The 21,859-nt window shown below is 47.7% G+C and overlaps 1 pseudogene; it reads right to left on the bottom strand.

The window, feature by feature from the left end:
* Window positions 1–70: 70 nt before the first annotated feature.
* Window positions 71–20,618, bottom strand: LOC141126435 (large ribosomal subunit protein eL15-like; annotated as a pseudogene).
* Window positions 20,619–21,859: the final 1,241 nt, after the last annotated feature.

Raw genomic sequence — 21,859 nt, 5'->3', positions numbered from 1 at the left:
AGTTCAGCTTTTTTTTTTTTTGTCCAAAAACAACTTTGTTTTAATGTCAAATTTACAAGTATGATCCCAGTTAGCGGTAACAGTTTAGCTGAAGAGTGTTTCGTCTTCTCCAGGCAGCACAACGAGAGCTACCAATGGTAAGATGGAACTTGTGACCTTTGCCAAGCCCATGACTCTTTTTGCCAGCGTATGTCAGCCCACCCATCTCCCTGTGTTTGTGCACAGCTTTTGTGATCCATTGGGTGCCTGGATTGCATCTAATGGCCTTGTGGAAAGTGTCAATGAGGATGATCTCAAAGAACTAATAAATTCAGTCTTTACCAACTCAGTAGGAGTTAAGGACTCTCAGTCCTTCACCGTAAAGGCCAGCACGCTCCTCAGCAACAGACTACAGGCTGCGAGCAAACTTGATCTGGTTAACACCATGGTGCATAGGTTTACCATAGGCTTCACCCTTGGGCATGATGTTCTTACATCCACCACAGCAAACTCTGACATGGTAGATGGCATACTGTACCCTTGCTTGGCCTTGTAGCCTAGTCTACAAGCTTTGTCTGGGAGAGTAGGACGTGGTGCGCGATGGAGAGAAGACAGTTGGTGTACTGCAGCAGCGGACATGCAGGAGAAATCACATCACAGCTGATTGCTTCTTACTCCATAGCACTTGCATGTACTTGTAGGCACCCAATCTGGCTTATGCTGATAGCTCGTCAGCTGGAAAGGAAGGAGCATGTTACCCAGAATGCCTTATGATGAGCAGGGTGCACAGGACACTTCCAAGTTCACATTTTAAGTGATAAGTTGGCTTAATTTTAAAGCATATTTTCTTCATAGAACCTAATAAAAAAAATGGATTTTTAAAGCTTACCTGTAAAATCCTTTTCTTGGAGTACATCACGGGACACAGAGCACCATAATAATGACTATGTGGGTTATACGCTTACCTTTAGGTGATTGGACACTGGCAACCAATAGTAAGACGGTTCCTCCCATATAACCCCTCCTACACAGGAAGTGCCTCAGTTTTGTAGCAAGCAATGACGATCCCAGAAAAAGAGGGGAGGGACCTCTGTGTCCCGTGATGTACTCCAAGAAAAGGATTTTAGTAAGCTGTTTTAAAAATCCATTTTTCTTTATCGTACATCACGGGACACAGAGCACCATAATAATGACTATGTGGGATGTCCTAAAGCAATGCATCTGAGGGGGGGGCACATCATCCCTAGACCCAATGGATCTGAGATTATAAAGCAGCCTGCAAACCGCGGTGGCCAAAAACAGTCTCATTTTGAGACCTCACATCCACCTGGTAAAACCTGGTGAACGTATGAACTGAAGACCAAACGGCTGCTTTGCAAACCTGAGCCATAGACACCTGCTGGCGTACTGCCCATGATGCACTAACTCCTCTAGTGGAGTGTGCTTTTAAATCCCGGGGTGGAACCCTGCGCTTTAATCCATACGCCTGGACAATAGTCTGGCAAATCCACCTGGATATAGATGAACTTGTTGCCGGCTGTCCTCTTTTAGGACCCTCAGGCAAGACAAAAAGACAGTCCGTTTCCCCAAAGGGAGCTGACATTTCCAAGTAAACCTTTATCACTCTCACTACATCCAGTGAGTGAAGTGACCTTTCCTCCCTAGTTTTAGGGTTTGGAAAAAAGGAAGGTAAAATGATATCCTGATTCAAATGAAATTTGGAAACTACCTTCGGTAGAAAATCCGGACGAGGACGCATGACCACTCTGTCCTGATGAAGAACCATAAAAGGTTCTTTGCTCGAAAGGCGGCCAATTCTGACACCCTTCTAGCCGATGTTATAGCCACTAGGAAAACTAATTTCCTGGTCAATAGGACAAAAGGGATATGCCTAATAGGTTCAAAGGGCTGACTCTGTAAGGCTGACAGTACCAAATTTAGGTCCCAAGGAAATAAAGGTGGTTTAGGCGGTGGCCTCAGGTATGTTACTCCCTTGACAAAGGTTTGCACCAAAGAATGGGATGCAATTGGTCTTTGGAAAAAAAACGATTAAGGCCGAAATTTGTCCCTGGATTGTCCCTAACGCAAGCTGCAAGTCTACTCCTGTTTGGAGGAAGGCGAGCACCCTTCCAATCGTATACCTACGAGGGTTCCATTTCCTTTTCTCACATCAAGAAATGTATGACTTCCAGACTCTATAAAACTGACTTTCTAGCGTTTATCAAAGTGGACAAGACTGAACCCATAATACCACGGTCTTTCAATAGTCTGGTCTCAATAGCCAGGCCATCAACTTCAGCAACCGTAAAGAAGGATGGAATATGGGCCCTTGAAACAACAGGTCTGGGCGGCAAGGAAGAACCAACGGATCTCCTACTGCCAACTTCACAATCTCCGAGTACCATGATCACCTGGGCCACGCTGGGGCCACTAAGATCACTGGCTTGCGTTCCTCCCGTATTCTGCGTAGTAAGTGCGGCAGAATTTGGATCGGAGGGAAGGCATATATCAGAGAATAGTGATCCCAAGGAACCACTAATGCGTCTATCCCGACAGCAAGCGGATCCTTGGTCCTGGACACAAACCTGTCCATTTTGGTATTGAATCTGGATGCCAGCAGATCCACGTCTGGGGTCCCCCAGTAATGGCAGATCTGTAGAAAAACCTCGGGATGCAGGGACCATTCCTCTGGTAACAATTTCTGGCGACTCAGGAAATCCGCCTGCCAATTGTCCACCCCCGGGATAAACAATGCCCACAGAAACGGCACATGTTTTTCTGCCCATGTTAGTATATGATTTACTTCTCTTTGGGCTGCCCGACTCCTGGTACCTCCCTCGTGGTTGATATACGCAACTACTGTGGAGTTGTCATACTGGACTCTGACTGGAAAACCCCGCAATCTGGATGTCCATAATCGCAGGGCCAGACGGGCTGCCCGAAACTCCAGTAGATTGATGAGCAGAGTCTTTTCTGTCTGGGACCATACTCTCTGGACAGACGCTTCCTCTAGGACTGCTCCCCAGCCGAGAAGACTGGCATCCATGGTCACCACTCTCCAGGCTACTGGTGGGAAAGACTTCCCTCTTTTTAAGTGGCTGGTTCTTAACCACCAAGAGAGGTTCCATAGAACCTGTGGAGATAGAACCATTGGTTGATCCAAGGTTCGAGCAGACTTGTCCCAGGCTTTCAGGATACTGTTCTGGAACACTCTGGAGTGGAACTGTGCATATGGCACTGCACTGAAAGATGACACCATCTTGCCCAATAACCTCATGCACAGCCGAACAGAAGGTGTTGGTTCTTTTTTCACCTTCTGTACAAGTTCCACTATGGAGGCGACCTTTAAGAGCGGAAGAAACACCTTTTCTTGGGTGGTGTCCAAACCAGACCCAGATACACCAAGGTTTGGGTCGGACAAAGAGCTGACTTGTTCAAATTTAGTACCCAACCTAGGCGTTGTAAGACCCGCACTGTACTTGACACGTTTAGAACTAGTGTAGGGCGAGAGCATTGCCTTAGAAGTAGATCGTCCAAGTATCCTATTATGGAGACTCCTTGAGATCTTAGGGAAGCCAATACTGGGGGAAGAACCTTTGTGAAGACCCTGGGGGCCATGGCTAGACCGAAAGGCAGTGCCACAAACTGGAAATGACTGCCCTCTACAGCGAAGCATAAGAACCTTTGGTGTGGACCGAAGATCGGCACATGAAGGTATGCATCCTTGATATCTATGGATGCCAAATAGTCTCCCTTTCTCAGGGACCTTATTACTGAACGAACCGACTCCATGCGGAAAGATCGGACGTCTACAAAGAAGTTGAGAGCCTTGAGGTTCAGAATGGGCCTTACTTCCCCATTTGGTTTCGGCACGGTGAATAGGTTTGAGTAAAACCCCTTGAATCTTTCCTCATGCGGGGGCTTTACAATTACTCCCTGCGTCAGCAGATGGTGTAAAGCTAGAAATAGGCATCTTCTCTTCTCTGGATCCGCCGGGACCCTTGAGTACAGAAACCGGTTTGGGGGGGACCTCCCGGAACTCTATTCTGTAACCGTATTTTACAGTGGAAATGACCCATCTGTCTTGAACCAGTTCTTTCCAGGCCTCCCCAACAGCCGAAGCCTGCCCCCCACCCGTGAGAGCGGGGGCCTTCACAAGGTAGACTTGGAGTTGGGCTTGGGTGGCTTTTGGGTCCAGGGTTTTTTCTGACACTGTGGTCTTTTAAACCCAGATGGCTAAGGCCGTCGATACCGCTTAGGGGAAGAGGCACCAGGCCCTGGAGGATTAGGAATTTTATAAGAGGGCTGCTTCCCCTTCTTTTTAATAGGAAGCAGAGCGCTCTTTCCTCCAGAGATCTTTTGGATATATTTATCCAGATCTTCGCCAAACAGGCGCTCTCCATGAAATGGAAAAGCAGCAAGTAGCCTTTTACATGGCGTCTCAGCAGACCAGTTCTTTAGCCACAATACTCGGCGCATATGAACTGATAGTAACGAAAAACGAGACATCTGTTGGATAGAGTCTTTTAAAGCGTCTACCGCAAAACACAAGGCATGAGGGATCTCTGATAGTTCCTCAGCAGATTCCTCCAGGCCAGGTATGTTCTTTACTATCCTCTTAAAGTGTTCCTTTAGGTATTGACAAATCCCAATGGCTGCAATAGCAGGCTGAACTGCTGCACTGGCAACTGAGAAGGAGGCCTTCAATAAGAACTCTAGCTTTTTATCAGCCGGATCCTTGAAAACCTGGGCATTATCCACTGGACAGGTTAAGTTTTTATACACGGAAGATATCGCAGCGTCTACCAAAGGTGTGCTCCATTTCTTCCTAAACTTCTCCTCCATAGGGTATAAAACAGAAAACCTTTTGGGAGGTAAGTATATCCTGTCAGGATGCTCCCAGTCCGCATAAATCACCTGCTCCAGTAACGGATGCAAGAGAAAGGCTTGGGAAATTTGTTTATGTCGCAAAGATCCCAGAGTGGAACAAGAGAGTGCAGACTCCTAAACCGGGGGTAACTTAAACCCAATTCGTACCATCTCCATTAGAGATTGGATAAACAATTTCTGGCAATGAGAGGCTGAAATCGGCTCCTCAGAGTCAGAGTCCTCAGCTGAGGTATTTTTAGCCTCTCCTACCTCCTGGTCCTTCATGACCACCTCCTCTGGATCCTCTGCCCATTCTGGTTCCAGGTTACCAGGACCCATCTGGCTATAAGAGTCCTGGGGCTCTAGTGACTCACCACTTGGCCCAGGCCCGGGGGAGGGAGATCTATTACGCTTCATTCCCCTCTGTGTTACAGAAGCAATCATGCCAGCTATTTTGCCTTCAAGACCCGCTAAGGCAGATGCCAAATCATCCTTTCTAACATAAGCTGAGGCAGGTACATTGGTAGTGGCTACTATGCCTGACAAGTGCAATGGCTCAGCCAGGTCAGAAGCCGCAGGTCCTTCAGGAGAAACTGAGGCTGCATCAGCATGGGATTGGTCTCCTGTCTTTTGTGGAGGGACTCTTACCCCTGTGCTTGCCTTGTTCCCTGTTCCTCGTTTTCTGGAAGACATTGCTTTCACACAAGGAAACTAAAAAGGAGTACTCCCCACAAACTACAACAAGCAGGCTATCCCCCCTTCAGTCTATTATGAATGCTGCTGCTAGACTAATACACCTCACTAATCGATCCGTGACTGCTGCTCCTCTCTGCCAATCCCTTCACTGGCTTCCCCTACCCCACCGTGTAAAATTCAAAATGCTAACCATAACATACAAGGCCATTCACAACATCGCCCCCATCTACATCACCAACCTCATCTGCAGATATTGCCCAAATCGCCCCCTCCGCTCCTCCCAGGACCTCCTGCTCTCTAGCTCCCTTGTTACCTCCTCCCATGCTCGCCTTCAGGACTTCTCCAGAGCCTCTCCCATCCTCTGGAATTCCCTGCCCCAGTATGTCCGATCAGCCCCTACCCTGTCCACCTTTAGGAGATCCTTGAAAACTCATTTATTCAGGGAAGCCTATCCCACACCCACATAACTGTCCCTGAGCCACCCCCATCAAATCATTCTTTGCAGCTATTACCTTTTGTACCACCACCCCCTCCCTTTAGAATGTAAGCTCTATGAGCAGGGCCCTCCTGTACCTTTTGTATTGAACTGTACTGTAATTGTGTTGTCCCCCTTATACATTGTAAAGCGCTGAGTAAACTGTTGGCGCTATATAAATCTCGTATAATAATAATAATAATAATAATAGTTTTAAACCTGTCACCGCTTTGTCCAAGACCACCAGGCTCACGTGCCCACCATTCACTCTGCTTCCTCCATGCGCACGCCAGGAGCTCCATGCTTATAAGCACTAGCATGATAGCGAGCACGCGCATCAGCGATCAGTGACCCGCCTACCGCATGGCGCATGCGCCATCCTGGCGCTCGCGGCGCACCTGTATGGCGGATAGCGGCAGCGCACGCGCGCATGCGCGCTCGCACGCAAAAATTTTAAAAATGCACGCCAAAACCGGCCTCTGTAATCCTGGCACAGGCTCAAGGCTTACACTAGCAGTTTTACAAGGGGAAATACATATATATGGCCCCAAAGAAAGTACTCACCATCTCAAGCAGCAGGGCCTGTCTTGCCAGGCCCAATCTTCCCCCATTCCCCCATCACGGCGGGTAGCATCTCTAGGGACCTTCAGGGACCGGGTCCCCCATATTGGGATCCACACCCCTGGACCTGTAAAGCACCCTTTATGGTTTCCTTGGACGAGATTGACCAGGAATACCAACTTTACCAAGGGTCCAGTGCCTATAAAGGACACATTACAAGCAACACCTCGTTCTTGAACCGAGATTCGGGTACCATCCACTTTAGCTTAGTAAGCCATCCAAATGGATCTGATTATAACGTCCTCAGTGGGACATTTCGTTTGAAGAAACTGAAGAGCTTCAACAGCCATGACCATCACCTTCAAGACACTGGCAAAAAAACTGAGGCACTTCCTGTGTAGGAGGGGTTATATGGGAGGAACCATCTTACTATTGGTTGCCAGTGTCCAATCACCTAAAGGTAAGCGTATAACCCACATAGCCATTATTATGGTGCTCTGTGTCCCGTGATGTACGATAAAGAAAACATCTTTCTCCTTGTATAAATTTCTTTGTAAACTGCTACCACAAGAGAGTATTCCGCTTCCCCATACAATGCTGCAGAGGCAACACTCCGACCCCACACCTTGCCAGATCCTGATATGAAAACTTCCAGGTAATCATTAATCAGTTGTAGGTTTTATTTTGAAGAAGACAATAAACACTAGACTTATGTTAGCTTAATATGTTTTAAAATGAATGTTATTACTCATAAGGGCCCCATAATAGGGTATTTCTGCCATCTCCGAGATCTTCTAGTGAGACGTGTCAAAGAAAAAGCTGAAAAGATAAAGAAGTAACAATCCCCCCAATCCCTTCCTATAAATATTCTAATTATATACATTAAGAATAACACTGCTTTTGAAAAAAAATTTAAAAAAATATATACAGTATCTCACAAAAGTGAGTACACCCCTTGCATTTATGTACAGTATATATATTTTATTATATCTTTTCATGTGACAACACTGAAGAAATTACACTTTGCTACAATGTAAAGTAGTGAGTGTACAGCTTGTATAACAATGTAAATTTGCTGTCCCCTCAAAATAACTCAACACACAGCCATTAATGTCTAAACCGGTGGCAACAAAAGTGAGTACACCCCTAAGTAAAAATATCCAAATTGGGCCCAAAGTGTCAATATTTTGTCTGGCCACCATTATTTTCCAGCACTGCCTTAACCCTTTTGGGCATGAAGTTCACCAGAGCTTCGCAGGTTGCCACTGGAGTCCGGATCTGGGCTCCAGACCTTAGAGACCTTGCGCTCCTCCACCTTCCGTTTGAGGATGCCCCACAGATGCTCAATAGAGTTTAGGTCTGGAGACATGCTTGGCAAGTCTTTTACCTTTACCCTCGGCTTCTTTAGCAAGGCAGTTCTCATCTTGGATGTGTGTTTGGGGTTGTTATAGTGGAATACTGCCCTGCGGCCCAGTCTCTGAAGGGAGGGGATCATGCTCTGCTTCAGTATGTCACAGTACATGTTGGCATTCATGGTTCCCTTAATTAACTGTAGCTCCCCAGTACCAGCAGCACTCATGCAGCCCCAGACCATGACACTCCCACCACCATGCTTGACTGTAGGCAAGACACACTTGTCTTTGTACTCCTCACCTGGTTGCCGCCACACATGCTTGATATAATCTGAACCAAATACGTTTATCTTGGTCTCATCAGACTACAGGACATGATTCCAGTAATCTATGTCCTTAGTCTGCTTGTCTTCAGCAAACTGTTTGCGGGCTTTCTTGTGCATCATCTTTAGAAGAGGCATCTGTCACAGACCTAGCCAGAACAGAGGCTGTTGGAGAGGACTGTATGCAAGCCTGTTGCCTTTTGATTATGGGCCCTGGATTTTCAATGGATTGATTCTGTTGGGACACATCCTGTGAGGAGATGCTGGTGTCATCAACCTGTGTTTATGTTAATTGAATGAGCTAATGACATTGTCCTCTATACAATGTAGGAGACGGGACGACTGCTATTGTGTTGATATAACGGTGTGAAGCTCGGTGACCACAAGTCTGGGCGAAAGGTCATGTCTCAGTCACCTAGGCTGTATAAAGGATGAGATAATTAGCTCATGTTAATTAGGTTACGTTTGTATTGTTAGAGTAATCTTCTCCTGTGTATATAAGACTGTATTCTGGTTCTGAATAAAGTGAGTTCATGGTAGCAACAAGCAAGTGTCGCCTTGTCTTGATGCAGACTGGGAGGAAGTGGTATATGACGGAAGCACTCAAGCGGAGTGTGGGACGTTCCGTGACATTGGTGGCAAGCAGCGGGAAAGCTTCCTGAAGTCTGGGACATCCAAACTTCCATCTGGATCCAAGGTCCAGATAGCAGGAGAGGAGAGGTACAGATACCAGCCGCCATGGATGAGGAATTCAGAAGGAGGTTGCGGGAGATGCAGATACAGCACAGAGGACCAGTATCGGAGCAGGTCCTGCTGGGATGGTGTGATTCTATTCGCTGCAAACTCTGGAAGGAAGCACTAGCCCGTGAGCAGCGACACCAGGGAAAAGTTCTCCCCTCCATCGAGGAAAGGTACTGGGCGCAGTACGGACTACGGGTGCGGTTTTTGGGAGAAAAACCACACAAGAAGCAGACAGCTGAATTAAGCAGGCTGGTCTGGGCAGAGATAAAGCTGGATGAGAGCTACAGAGCCCTCCGGTGGCATGTATCCCAAGCATGTCCCTGGATAGCGGATGACAGCCCAACGGAAGGCTTAAGCTACGGCGGCTTGGGACTGTTGTTTGTGAAGCTGACAGAGGACCCTAACTTTGGGAGTGATTTGGAGCGGCGGGTGGACGAAATCATGGATTTCAGAGAAGGGCTACTGAACATTTCGGAAGTGCACTGGGCACAGGAAGATTTGGAGTTTCTGGCCGTTCAGGAATGGGAGCTAAAGATCGCCTACAGATGGCTGCTAGACATTGCTCAGTGCCAGGGCTGGGCTCCCTTTGCCTGGGACTATCAGGAAATACCAGCTGACAACCCTGAAATCCTGGCTGAAGAGTCGGCAATGTGGCAGAGCGATAGTGTGCTTTGCCAACCTGCCCCCACAGCTATGGAGGCGGAGGTCTTATGGCGGATGCAGCAAGTGCTGACTGACCTTGATGATCCTGTTTCTGCATGGGATGATCTTGGATGGAGGAATGTGCCTGTCCAGCAGCATGCCAGAGAATCTGCAGTGGAAAATCTGGAGATTGCCATCCCAAAACTGAAGTGCTGACAACAGGGCAGAGCTCTGCTAACCTCTGCCCAGCACTGATAACATCTTCTGGGTTCCATGGACAGGAGATGGTGAACCTCCATCCCCAGACACCAGTTGCAGAGACAGGGGATTTGATAGACTTTTCTGCTGAGGAAGATCCATCGGGTGAGCCCCCAGCAGAAGAGTTGGGATTAGAGCCAAACTTCATTGCGCTCTGCTCAGCACTGATGGCATCTTCTGAGTTCCACGGACAGGAGATGGTGAACCTCTATCCACAGACACCAGTTATAGAGGTAGGGGATTTAATAGACTTTTCTGCTGAGGAAGAACAACCTGATGAGCCTCCAGCAGAAGAGCTGCTATTGGGGCCAAATTTCACTGTGCTCTGCCCAGCACCAACAGCAGTATCTGTGGAGTTACAGGGAACTTCCCCAGTTGAAGCACCGGCAACCGGGCAGAGTGCTACCAACCTCTGGCCAGCACCGGCAACAACTACAGAGTTCCAGGGAGGCAGGGCAGTCGGCCTCCCTCCCCAACAGTTAGCCGGAACAGATGGTGTGGGGTTTCCAGCAGAAGGGCTGGCAACAGGGCCGAGGACTGCTGGACTCTTCCCTCAACTAACAGAGGATGGATTTCCTGTGAAGGTGGATGGGACTTCAGTCTCCACCTGTATACCCCAGGGATGCTGGGCAGTGGGCCCCGATCCCCAACAGCATGACAGAGTGATCCCAGACACCCTCTCTTCTCTCCAGCGGGGTGAGTAATACTCTGTTTGGAACAATTTGTTTGGGGTACTGTGTGGGTACAGGCAATAGAGGACTGGAACTATGGACTAACTTCGGAGTCAACCCGTCTGGGGTCTCCTCCTGTGTTAGTCTCCTGCCGAAAGGGGAGAAATGTCACAGACCTAGCCAGAACAGAGGCTGTTGGAGAGGACTGTATGCAAGCCTGTTGCCTTTTGATTATGGGCCCTGGATTTTCAATGGATTGATTCTGTTGGGACACATCCTGTGAGGAGATGCTGGTGTCATCAACCTGTGTTTATGTTAATTGAATGAGCTAATGACATTGTCCTCTATACAATGTAGGAGACGGGACGACTGCTATTGTGTTGATATAACGGTGTGAAGCTCGGTGACCACAAGTCTGGGCGAAAGGTCATGTCTCAGTCACCTAGGCTGTATAAAGGATTAGATAATTAGCTCATGTTAATTAGGTTACATTTGTATTGTTAGAGTAATCTTCGCCTGTGTATATAAGACTGTATTCTGGTTCTGAATAAAGTGAGTTCATGGTAGCAACAAGCAAGTGTCGCCTTGTCTTGATGCTCAGAGAGGTTGGAATATCTGATATCTGTATACAGACTGGGAGGAAGTGGTATATGACGGAAGCACTCAAGTGGAGTGTGGGACGTTCCGTGACAGCATCCTTCTGGGACGACAGCCATGCAGACTAATTTGATGCAGTGTGCGGCGTTTGGTCTGAGCACTGACAGGCTGACCCCCCACCCCTTCAACCTCTGCAGCAATGCTGGCAGCACTCATACGTCTATTTCCCAAAGACAGCCTCTGGATATGACGCTGAGCAAGTGCACTCAACTTCTTTGGTCGACCATGGCGAGGCCTGTTCTGAGTGGAACCTGTCCCGTTAAACCGCTGTATGATCTTGCTACAGTTCAGTTTCAGGGTCTTGGCATACTTCTTATAGCCTAGGCCATCTTTATGTAGAGCAACAATTCTTTTTGTTCAGATCTTCAGAGAGTTCTTTGCCATGAGGTGCCATGTTGAACTTCCAGTGACCAGTATGAAAGAGTGAGAGCGATAACACCAAATTCAACATACCTGCTCTCCCCATTCACACCTGAGACCTTGTAACACTAACGAGTCACATGACACCGGGAGGGAAAATGGCTAATTGGTCCAAATTTGGACATTTTTACTTAGGGGTGTACTCACTTTTGTTGCCAGCAGTTTAGACATTAATGGTTGTGTGTTGAGTTATTTTGAGGGGACAGCAAATTTACACTATATATATATATATATATCAAATCATATTTAAGAGAGTTTTTAAGCCATAGAGGAGAAGTGACAAGCCTCTCAGATTATTCTACAGTGATTCAGCTGGAGCAAGCAAATGTGTGCAGGAGGCAAGTGAAGAAGACAGTATATAGACTGTATATAGGAAGAGGTCCCTGAAGTTGATGCTCCCTTCCCTATCCAAGTTATTAACCCCAAATAAATAACAAAAACAAAGTCATGGACTGTTCTCCGACTCTGGGTGCTGTGAAAATCTGGTGTGCCTGGCTGTGCAGAAGTGGGGATACAAGCTCATTAGCAGGCCCTACGAGGGGGGGTGCTACATGTGATACAAAAAGTACATCAACAAAATACCATTTAATATGGAGGAAAAAAATAATCAAGGATTTCCAAAACCCTGTGTATTATACTACTACTACAACTAAAGTAGAAAATCCAACACCTGCAAAAAAATTATTAAACATGGTTCCTTATAAGTGCATACTGCAATATGTAAAGAATTCAACCTGATGCTTACCACTAGGGATGAGCCAAATTCTCCCCGGTTCAGTTCGCAGCAGAACACACGAACAGGCAAAACATTTGTGCAAACACCGTAAAGTCTATGGGACACGAATGTGAAAAATCAAAAGTGCTAATTTTAAAGGCTTATCTGCAAGTTATTGCCATAAAATGTGTTTGGGGACCTGGGTCCTGCCCCAGGGCACATGTATCAATGCAAAAAAAGCTTTTAAAAACGGCTGTTTTTTCGGGAGCAGTGATATTAATAATGTTTAAAGTGAAACAATAAAAATGAAATATTCCTTTAAATATCATGCCTTCTTATTCTGCCTGTAAAGTAGTGCATCTTTTCCATGTTCTTAAAAGTACCACAGCATAATGACATTTCTAAAGGAACAAAAAATTTGCTTGTGGGTGTAATGTATTGTTGAATAAAATAGACATAATATTGTCAAAGAAAATGGCATGGGTTCCCCCCCAGTCCATTACCAGGCCCTTTGGGTCTAGTATGATTATTAAGGGAAACCCTACGCCAAAATTAAAAAAAAGTCGTGTGAGGGTCCCCCCCAAAATCCTTACCAGACCCTTATCCGAGCACGCAACCTGGCAGGCCGCAGGAAAAGGGGAGGATTAGAAAGCGCCCCCCGCTTCTGAACTGTACCAGGCCAAATGCCCTCAACATGGGTCCCCCAAAGCACCTTGTGCCCATGTTGATGGGAAAAAGGGCCTCATCCTCACAACCCTTCCCCAATGGTTGTGGGGGTCTGCAGCCAGGGGGCTTATTGGAATCTGGAAGTCCCTTTAACAAGGGGACCCACAGATCCCGTCCCCCGCTATGTGAATGGGTATCGGGTACATTGTACCCCTACTCTTTTACCCAAAAAAGTGTCAAAAAAGTAAAAATGACAGGAGACAGTTTGATAATTCCTTTATTAATAAAAAAATAAATTAAAAAAGTGTTCTGCAATGTCCATTCATCTTCAATTACAGCGCCGATGGTCCTGAGAAAAAAAAACTGAAAAACTCTGCCTCCATGGGAGGCTTCTTCATGACTGCCGTGTTTTTGCTTTGACAGCTGTTATATAGGCAAGGGCAGGGCCACCCGGTGATGTAACTGGGTGACCTCGCCCCCTTCTGACATCATGTGACATCAGAGGGGGTGGGGGCACCTGTATATGTCACTGGGTGACCCCGCTCTCAGCTATATAACAGCTGTCATTGCGAAGAGGATACAGTGGACGGGAAGCTTCCCGTGGAGGCAGAGTTTTTCTGTTTTGTTTTTTTCTCGTGACAGTCGGCGCTGTGATTAAAGATGAATGGACATCGCGGGACACGGTTTAATTTTTTTTTTTAATAAAGGAATTGTGAAAAACTGTCTCCTGCCATTTTTACTTTTTGGACACTTTTTTTGGTGAATGTGTAGGGGTACAATGTACCCCGATACCCATCCACATAGGGAGGGCGGGATCTGGGGGCCCCCTTGTTAAAGGGGCTTCCAGATTCTGATAAGCCCCCTGCCCACAGAACCCCTCAACCACTGAGCAAGGGTTGTGGAAATGAGGGGACCCCAAAGCACCCTCCCTATGCTGAGTGCATGTGGCCTGGTACGGTTCAGGAGGGGGGAGCTCTCTTGACCCCCCTTTTTCCTGCAGCCTGCCAGGTTGCATGCTCGGATAAGGGTCTGGTATGTATTTTGGGGGGATCATTTTTTTTTTAATTTTGGCGTGGGGTTCACCTTAGAATCCATACCAGACCTGAAGGGCTTGGTAATAGACTGGGGGGGACTTACACCATTTTTTTCAATGATATTTATCTATATTGCTGAGATCTGGCAATACATTACAGCTGCAAGCAATTTTAAATGACATTTTTTCCTTTAGAAATGTAATTGTCTGCTCTCATTCCTTACACACCCTTACTTAGTGTGGGGCGTGGACTTAGCCCCCTGAGACATGATTGGCCAAAGGCACCGTGCCTTTGGCCAATCATGCTTCTCCCAGCTTTGATTGGCCAAAGCATGCAGCTCAGGTTCACGCTTTGTCGAATCAGCAGCCGCCAATGCACTGCTATCTCGCAGTGCATTGATGGTCTCGCAGTGCATTATGGGGCATTCCACGGGTGCTCAAATTTCCAGTGAACGCCACATAAGGTTCTAAATTTGGTGAACGGGCGAACACATAATGTTCGAGTCAAACACAGGCTCATCCCTAGTTACCACCCTCAAGTATGGAACCAAGTCCTCATAACACCCATCCATAAGAGTGGAGACCAGTATGATCCAGGCAACTACAGAGGGATATGTATCAGAAGCGCACTGGGAACACTATTAAGCAATATCCTGAACACAAAGATCCTCAACTTCCTGTCTTCAGCATAAGTCAGGCAGGGTTCATGGCAAACCATCGCACCACAGATCATGTCTACACCCTTTTTTTTTAACAAAAACAGTGGTGCTTTATTGTTGTAATAGATAATCAGAATTACAGAATACCATTCAACAGAGTACAATACATTACATACGTAGATAATATATTTGAGGAGAGGGAAATTAATATGCAAAACCTGCAACCAATACGTAAGGTTAATAGTACCATTCTCAACAAATACCGTCCACCCTCCACCCTCCAAAACCCTTCCCTATTGGGGCAAATAAACGTAAGGAACTGAATATTTCTCTACGAGGCCATCCACGGAGCCCAAACTTTTTCGAATTTCCACGGACAGCCACGGTTTATATATGTCATTTTATACATGGGGATTACTGCCTCAATCTGTGCCTCCCAGGCTGAAAAGGATGGAGGGGAAGAATCTATCCATTTCATGAGTATTTCTTTTTTGGCATAGAAGAGAAGGAAGGAAATCAGTAATTTAAGATGATATGGCCTTTGCTCATCATCATGTATCCCCAGCAACGCCATGGCCGGCAAGAGCGGAATAGTGGTCTGCAATCTGGAGTTGACTTCACCTATAATCTTAGTCCAAAACAGTGCAACAACTGGACACTCCCAGAACATATGCATATATGTGCCTATATGGACTTTGCATTTAGGACACATGGGGTCTCTCTCAGGAAAAATGCGATGGAGTCTCTGTGGGGTATAGTAGACCCTGTGTATAAATTTAACTTGAATCAGTTTGTCCTTGGATGCTATCACTAGTTTCGGGCCATACTCTAGACAGTCCTCCCATCCCTCCCTATCCAGCGATGGGATATCAGCCCGCCATTTTTCCCATAATTCATTAATCTTAGGGGAATCTCTTCCTAGCAACGCATTATATAGAGAGGATAAGGGTTTAGACAAGTCTCCAGGAGATAGGAGATCTTCAATGGGGTCCGTCTGTAACAGGGGAGTTTGCGGGAATTGAGCCCTGGCCGCATGTCCCAGCTGTAGGTATCGGAACCCCATCCAACGGGGCAGTCCAAATTTAGCCGTAAGCTCATGCAAGGAGAGCAGTTGACCCCCAGACATTACGTGTTCCAACAAGGTTACACCATATCTGGCCCACACCTGTGGGTCCGGTATCATACGGAAGTGTTTAAGTCGTGGGTTCCCCCATAGGGGATGAGCTGGAGACAATTGTCCAGGTCTCAAGTATCTGCGCCTAGCCGCTTCCCATACTCTCCAAGTTGCTCTAGTAGGCCCAGGGATTCCACAATATGCCTTGGGTCCTCTATAGGGAAAATTTCGAAGGTCCGTCAGGGAACCCAAAATATTCGCCTCGAGACAGGTTGCCACATTGGATCTAGAACCCGGAACCACCAGTGTACCGTCACCAACATGGCTGCCCAAAAATATAACTGGAAATTTGGGAGGGCAAGTCCACCCAAGTCTGCAGGTAAACATAACGTAGTGCGAGCCAACCTAGGGTTTCTCCCCGACCAAATAAAGGATCCCACTATACGGTCAATCTCCCTAAAAAACGAGGCGGGGATCCAGACCGGGCAATTCCTAAACAGATAGTTAAATTTGGGCAGTATCATCATCTTAAGGAGACTAATGCGACCCAGAAGATTCAGAGGAAGACTCTCCCAGGCAGCACATTTTGAACGTAAAGTGTTCAGGACAGGGGTCAGGTTTTTTACAATAAAATCAGAGAGATTCCTAGTGATCACAACTCCAAGATATTTAAATTCTGTAACCCTTTGTAACGGGGAGGAGAGGGGTCCAGAGTTAGCTCCATCATCTATAAAAAATCGGACTGATTTGGTCCAATTTATCTTAACTCCCGAGAGTCCACCAAAACTGTCAAAAATACGCAGGGCAGCCTGAAGAGAGGGTCCAGCATCATTTAGGTACAATAATGCGTCGTCGGCATAGAGGGAGAGGCGCTCTTCCATCATACCCACCCGCAGGCCCAGAACGTCCGGTGCACTCCTAATGGCAATTGCCAGAGGCTCCAGCGCCAGGGCGAACAGGCTGGGGGAGAGCGGGCATCCCTGCCTCGTACCACGAAACAGAGCAAAGGAGTCTGAGACCCAATTGTTGGTGCGAACCCGTGCCCGGGGGGATCGGTACAGCAATCGTACTCCGTGAATAAATTTAGGACCGAATCCAAATCTACGCAAAGTTTCCCATAAGAATTTCCACTCAACAGAGTCGAAAGCCTTCTCGGCATCTAAAGAGGCAACAACCCTGGTCCCCGTGTTGTCATGCGATGTTGCTAAGTTAAGGAATAGGCGCCTAATGTTAATATCTGTGCCCTTGCCTGGCATAAATCCCGTTTGGTCTATACCCACTAGGTCTTCTATTACATGGGATAGTCGGATGGCCAAGACCTTAGCAAAGATCTTGGCATCAACATTAAGCAACGAGATGGGCCTATACGATGCGCAGTCAAGAGGGTCCTTTCCTGGTTTAGGAATCAGTACAATGACCGCCTCATTCATTGAGTCAGGAAGGGCTGGCAGATTTGCAAATTTAGAAAACAGTGAAGTCAACTTAGGGGCCAGTAGTTCGGAAAAGTTGGAGTAAAATTCAGATGGTAACCCATCTGCACCCGGGGCCTTCCCTCCCTTGAGATGTCCCATAGCAACCTGTATCTCCTCAAGTGTGATGTCAGCCTCCAGCCCCTCCCTTGCTTCCTCAGACAACACAGGGATAGACAGGGAGTCAAAAAAAGAGGACATGGATGAATCCGATGCAACATCTCTAGAGGAATACACCTCCTGAAAGTATTCTCCGAAACGGTCGTTAATATTAGCAGGGGCAGTAAGGATCTGGTCAGTATTGTCTCTAATGGAGCCTATGGGGGTTGAAGGTATGTTTCCCTTAGCCAGCCACGCAAGAAGCTTCCCATTTTTACCACCATGCTCGAACACGCGCTGAGCGGAGTATAACAGAGCCTTGTCTGTCTGGGCCATCCTAGTGGTGGATCGGTCACGCAGGGCCTTTTTCCACGCCCTATACCGGTCCTCCCCAGGAGCAGAAACGTATTCAGCCTCCAACCTGCCTGCCAGCGCCTCCAGCTCATCCATGGAGCGAGTAGATTCACGTTTGAGTCGAGTAATACTATGCCCATACTCCCCTCGTATCCAAGCTTTAAATGAGTCCCATACAACAGGAGGGGCAGCGGATTCAGCATTGTCCGTCCAGAAGTTGCATATAGAGGCCGTTAGGGGTTCCAACAGCCTCTCATCATTAGCCCAAAATCTGGATAAACACCACAGGCGAGTCCCTGGTGGAACAGACAGCGTCAGTGTCAAGCACAATGGTGCGTGATCTGATATTCCCCTGGGAAGCACAGACAGGTCATGTACATAATGTAATGCAGGGCCTGAAGCATAGACAAGATCAATTCTAGATAGCGTTTTGTGTGAGGCTGAATGGCAGGTGAAAACTTTTAATGTCGGGTACAGGTGCCTCCAGACGTCAGTGAGGGCAAAGGTTTCGGCCCACTGCCTGAGGTCCGGAGTGTCCCGAGCCGAGGACTGCAGCCGATCAAGTTCCACCAGTGGTACCATGTTAAAGTCCCCCATGAGGTATACCAATGCGGTATCAAATTGCACCGCTATTTGCATGATCTCGTGAAGGACCCTGCCAGATGCTGGCGGAGGAACATAAAGCCCTACTAGTACCACATTCTTATCAAATATATTAGCATGTATAACAACAAATCTCCCTTCTTTATCTGTTTTGACGTCAATCAGCCTAAACGGTAGTGTCTTGTGGACCAGGATGCTAACCCCCCGGGCATAGGTGGAAAAGGTGGAATGATAATTAAGGCCCACCCAGGCTTTCCTAAGGCATACCGTTTTGTTTTGCGGCAGATGTGTCTCCTGGAGAATACAGATCTGTGGGTTGTGGGAGCGAAGGAAACGAAACACCAGGGAACGCTTAACAGCAGTATTAAGCCCTCGAACGTTCCATGAAATTACCTTTATCTCAGCCATGAAGTATGAGGTAAAGTGGATATGCAGTTATATAACATACCAGACAGGCAGCATCCCAGTCCAGCCACACATATATTGTTCTACATAGTACTGTGTAAATGGTTCTGTTCAAACATGCGTCATATCTAAAGCACCTGAAACAACAAAATAGTGTTAACAAAAACAAACCCAGCATTAAACCCCGCCCCCCACCCCGCATCCCCCACCCCAACCTAGGAATGCCTTGTTCCCCAAACATCAAGAAAGAAAAATAAAGCCCCAAGTTCAGGGAGCGTGAACCAGTGGGTGTAGACCCTTAGTGGAGAGGATTGTCCACACAAGGTGACGAGAACTCCACCGCCAGTAGGAATTAGGAGAGAAATAGCGTTCCAACCAACAAAGGTTATTTCGGACCGTCTCATTTCGGACCAATGTGGGTGAGTAGATGTGTGGATTAAACTAGCAGCACATGTAGAATAGAAAAAAATAGAAAAATAAAATAAAATATGTTTTCTGTTTAGGATAAATGAGGAGGATCACCTTGTAGCTCAGGAAGACAGGGTATACCATACTCTAGGCAATCAAACTGGCAAAGCGCCTTCTCCCTCCTATGCGATTAGCAATTGATTGTCTCCCAGAGTGCAACTCCAGCCTAGGCAGTCATAATGAAAGGTGTATATCACCTGCAAGTGAAATAAGAGGGAGAAGTGAACCTGCAATATGTGTAATGGTCACTAAAGTCCGCCAGTGACCCTCCTTCAGGAATTACTGAAATCTGAGCTTCCAAGAGAGCCAAACAAGTCATTGCTGCAGTAAATCAGTATAACATAGGTAATCTTCATCTCTAAAAGGTCCCAACATCTCAGGAACATCTTGTAAAGGGCAAAAAAGATTTTCCCACAGTAGATTCAAACAGTGGCAAGCCTGGGAGTAGATATCACCTGGCATAGCCAGGGGCACAACACTTATATTGTATACTGACAGAGAGTACAAAAGGCACAACGGGTGCAAGATTAAATCCCTTGTCAAAGTTTGAACATTCAGCGGCCTATATTCAGAGCGGAGTAACAGAAGAGCATGTTGCAGCGTTTAACGGTTGGGGGGCAATGATTCCAGCCATGCGTTAGCATCCCTGGGGGAGGTAAAAAATCTGGTAGTTTCCCCGTCTTGAACCCTCAATCGTGCTGGAAACAGAACACTGTATCTAATGCCCTTAAGACGCATGGCTGCCTTCACCTGGTCAAAGGAGCGTCTGAGCTTTTGAGTTTCTACAGAGTAGTCAGGGAAGATAAGTAGCTTGTTATTTTGATGGCGTATTTCTCCCTGTACTCTAGCTGCCCGGAGCACTTCATCCCTGTCACGAAAGTTCAGAAACTTAAGGATAAATGTGCGTGGCGGTGCTCCAGGGGGGCCCGGCTTGGGAGGGATCCGGTGAGCCCGCTCCACTGCATAGAAAGGTGAAAATTGAGCCCCTGGTAGGAGGGAACGCAGGAGGCCTTCAATAAACTCCGTCGGACTTTTCCCCTCAGCTCCCTCCGCCAGACCTACAATACGGAGGTTGTTCCTCCTATTACGGTTTTCCGCATCTTCAGATTTATATTCCAGCGCTTTAATTTTGGTTTGTAGGGCCCTCAAGTCTGCTCCATGAGACTCCACAGTGTCTTCCACTTGCCCCAGATGCTGTTCCGCAGCAGAAATTCTGCCCCTTATTTTATCCATGTCCAGCCTTATTAGACCAACATCTAATTGCACAGCATCTACCTTGGAGGTAAGGGTAGTAAGGGAGGCTTGGCAATTCCCTATAGCAGCCAAGACATCAGCCAGGCCTGGCTGTGTAGAGGGTGACTGCTCTGGTTGCTCTGCCTGGGACGCCATGTTGCCACTGGCTCGCCTCCCAGGCCCCACGCGGCCCACACAGGCCGCCTCTGTCTCCACCGGTTCGGGGGGAAATTTCAACTTCTTACCCCTTCCTCTGGCTGTCCGGGATGATCGGCGGTGCATGTGAAGAAGGCTTAAAGACCTGCTGCTGATGCTGCTTAGGAATCCTCCACAGGTAAGTTGCAGGTACAGAGGTGATCCTGGGTGCAGCAAGATGGCCACTGCTCCAGAGACCAGGTCGGGGCCCCAGACCCTCCAGCCAGCTGTCACGGGGTGTAGAAATGCTGCAGCAGTGCCCACAGGTGATCCGGTGGTCAGGACAGGCAGTCCGGGGTCTCCGGGGAGCAAGATGTGGCAGGGAAATGTACAGGAGCTGCCGCCGGGTGTAGCAAGATGGCCGCCGCTCCAGGCAGCAGGTCGGCCTCAGACCCTCCAGCCAGCCCCTACAGGGCACAAGTTGTTGTGGTAGTGTCCATAGGTGGTCTGGTGGCCAGGGCAGCTAATCAGGGGTCTCTGGGGAGCAGGATGTGGCCAGAAATTGTGCTGGAGCCGCCGCCGGGTGCAGCAAGATGGCCGCCGCTCCACAGACTAGGCCGAAGCCGCGGTCTGTCCTACAGGCCTTCCCCGGGCGGGGAGATCCAGCGATCGCGGCCGCGGATGACGCTCCAAACGGCTGGATGGTCCGATGGCCAGGTCGGGAATCAAGCAGGCTTGTTGTTGACAGCAGATGGGTTTGGATCGCCCGGATTACAGCAGGATTGAACGGGCAAGCGGAGCTCTCACCAAACCCATCCTACCCCATCACTCTCCAGGCCACGCCCCATCATGTCTACACCCTGCACAGTCTCATGAAGACCCATGTCCACAACACAAGACATGGGAAGATATTTGCCTGTTTTGTGGCCTGTAAGAAGGCCTTTGACTTAGTGGAGCACCCAGGTTTATTTCCTAATAGTCATTAGCTAAACACCCCCTAGTTCGGTTTGACAGCAAAACTCCTAAACGTGGAAAAAGTATAGACTCAAACCCAGAACCCTATTAACCACTTCCTGCCCATGGCACATAATAGGATGTCCTTGACTTTGTGCGGGTATATCTGAATGATGGGTGCAGCTACAGGCATCATTCAGATATCATGTTTTTCAGCCGGTGATTCTCTGCACCATAAGAATGATCATAGCGGCTGGTCAGCCGCTTGATCGTTCTTACGGGTGGTGAGAGGGGACGTCCCCTCCCGC

This window comes from Aquarana catesbeiana, linkage group LG02 (genome assembly GCF_042186555.1).
Source record: "Aquarana catesbeiana isolate 2022-GZ linkage group LG02, ASM4218655v1, whole genome shotgun sequence".
In the NCBI taxonomy this organism is placed as follows: domain Eukaryota; kingdom Metazoa; phylum Chordata; class Amphibia; order Anura; family Ranidae; genus Aquarana; species Aquarana catesbeiana.
Note: the sequence above shows the minus strand (reverse complement) of the source record. Positions and strands in the feature narration are given on the sequence as shown.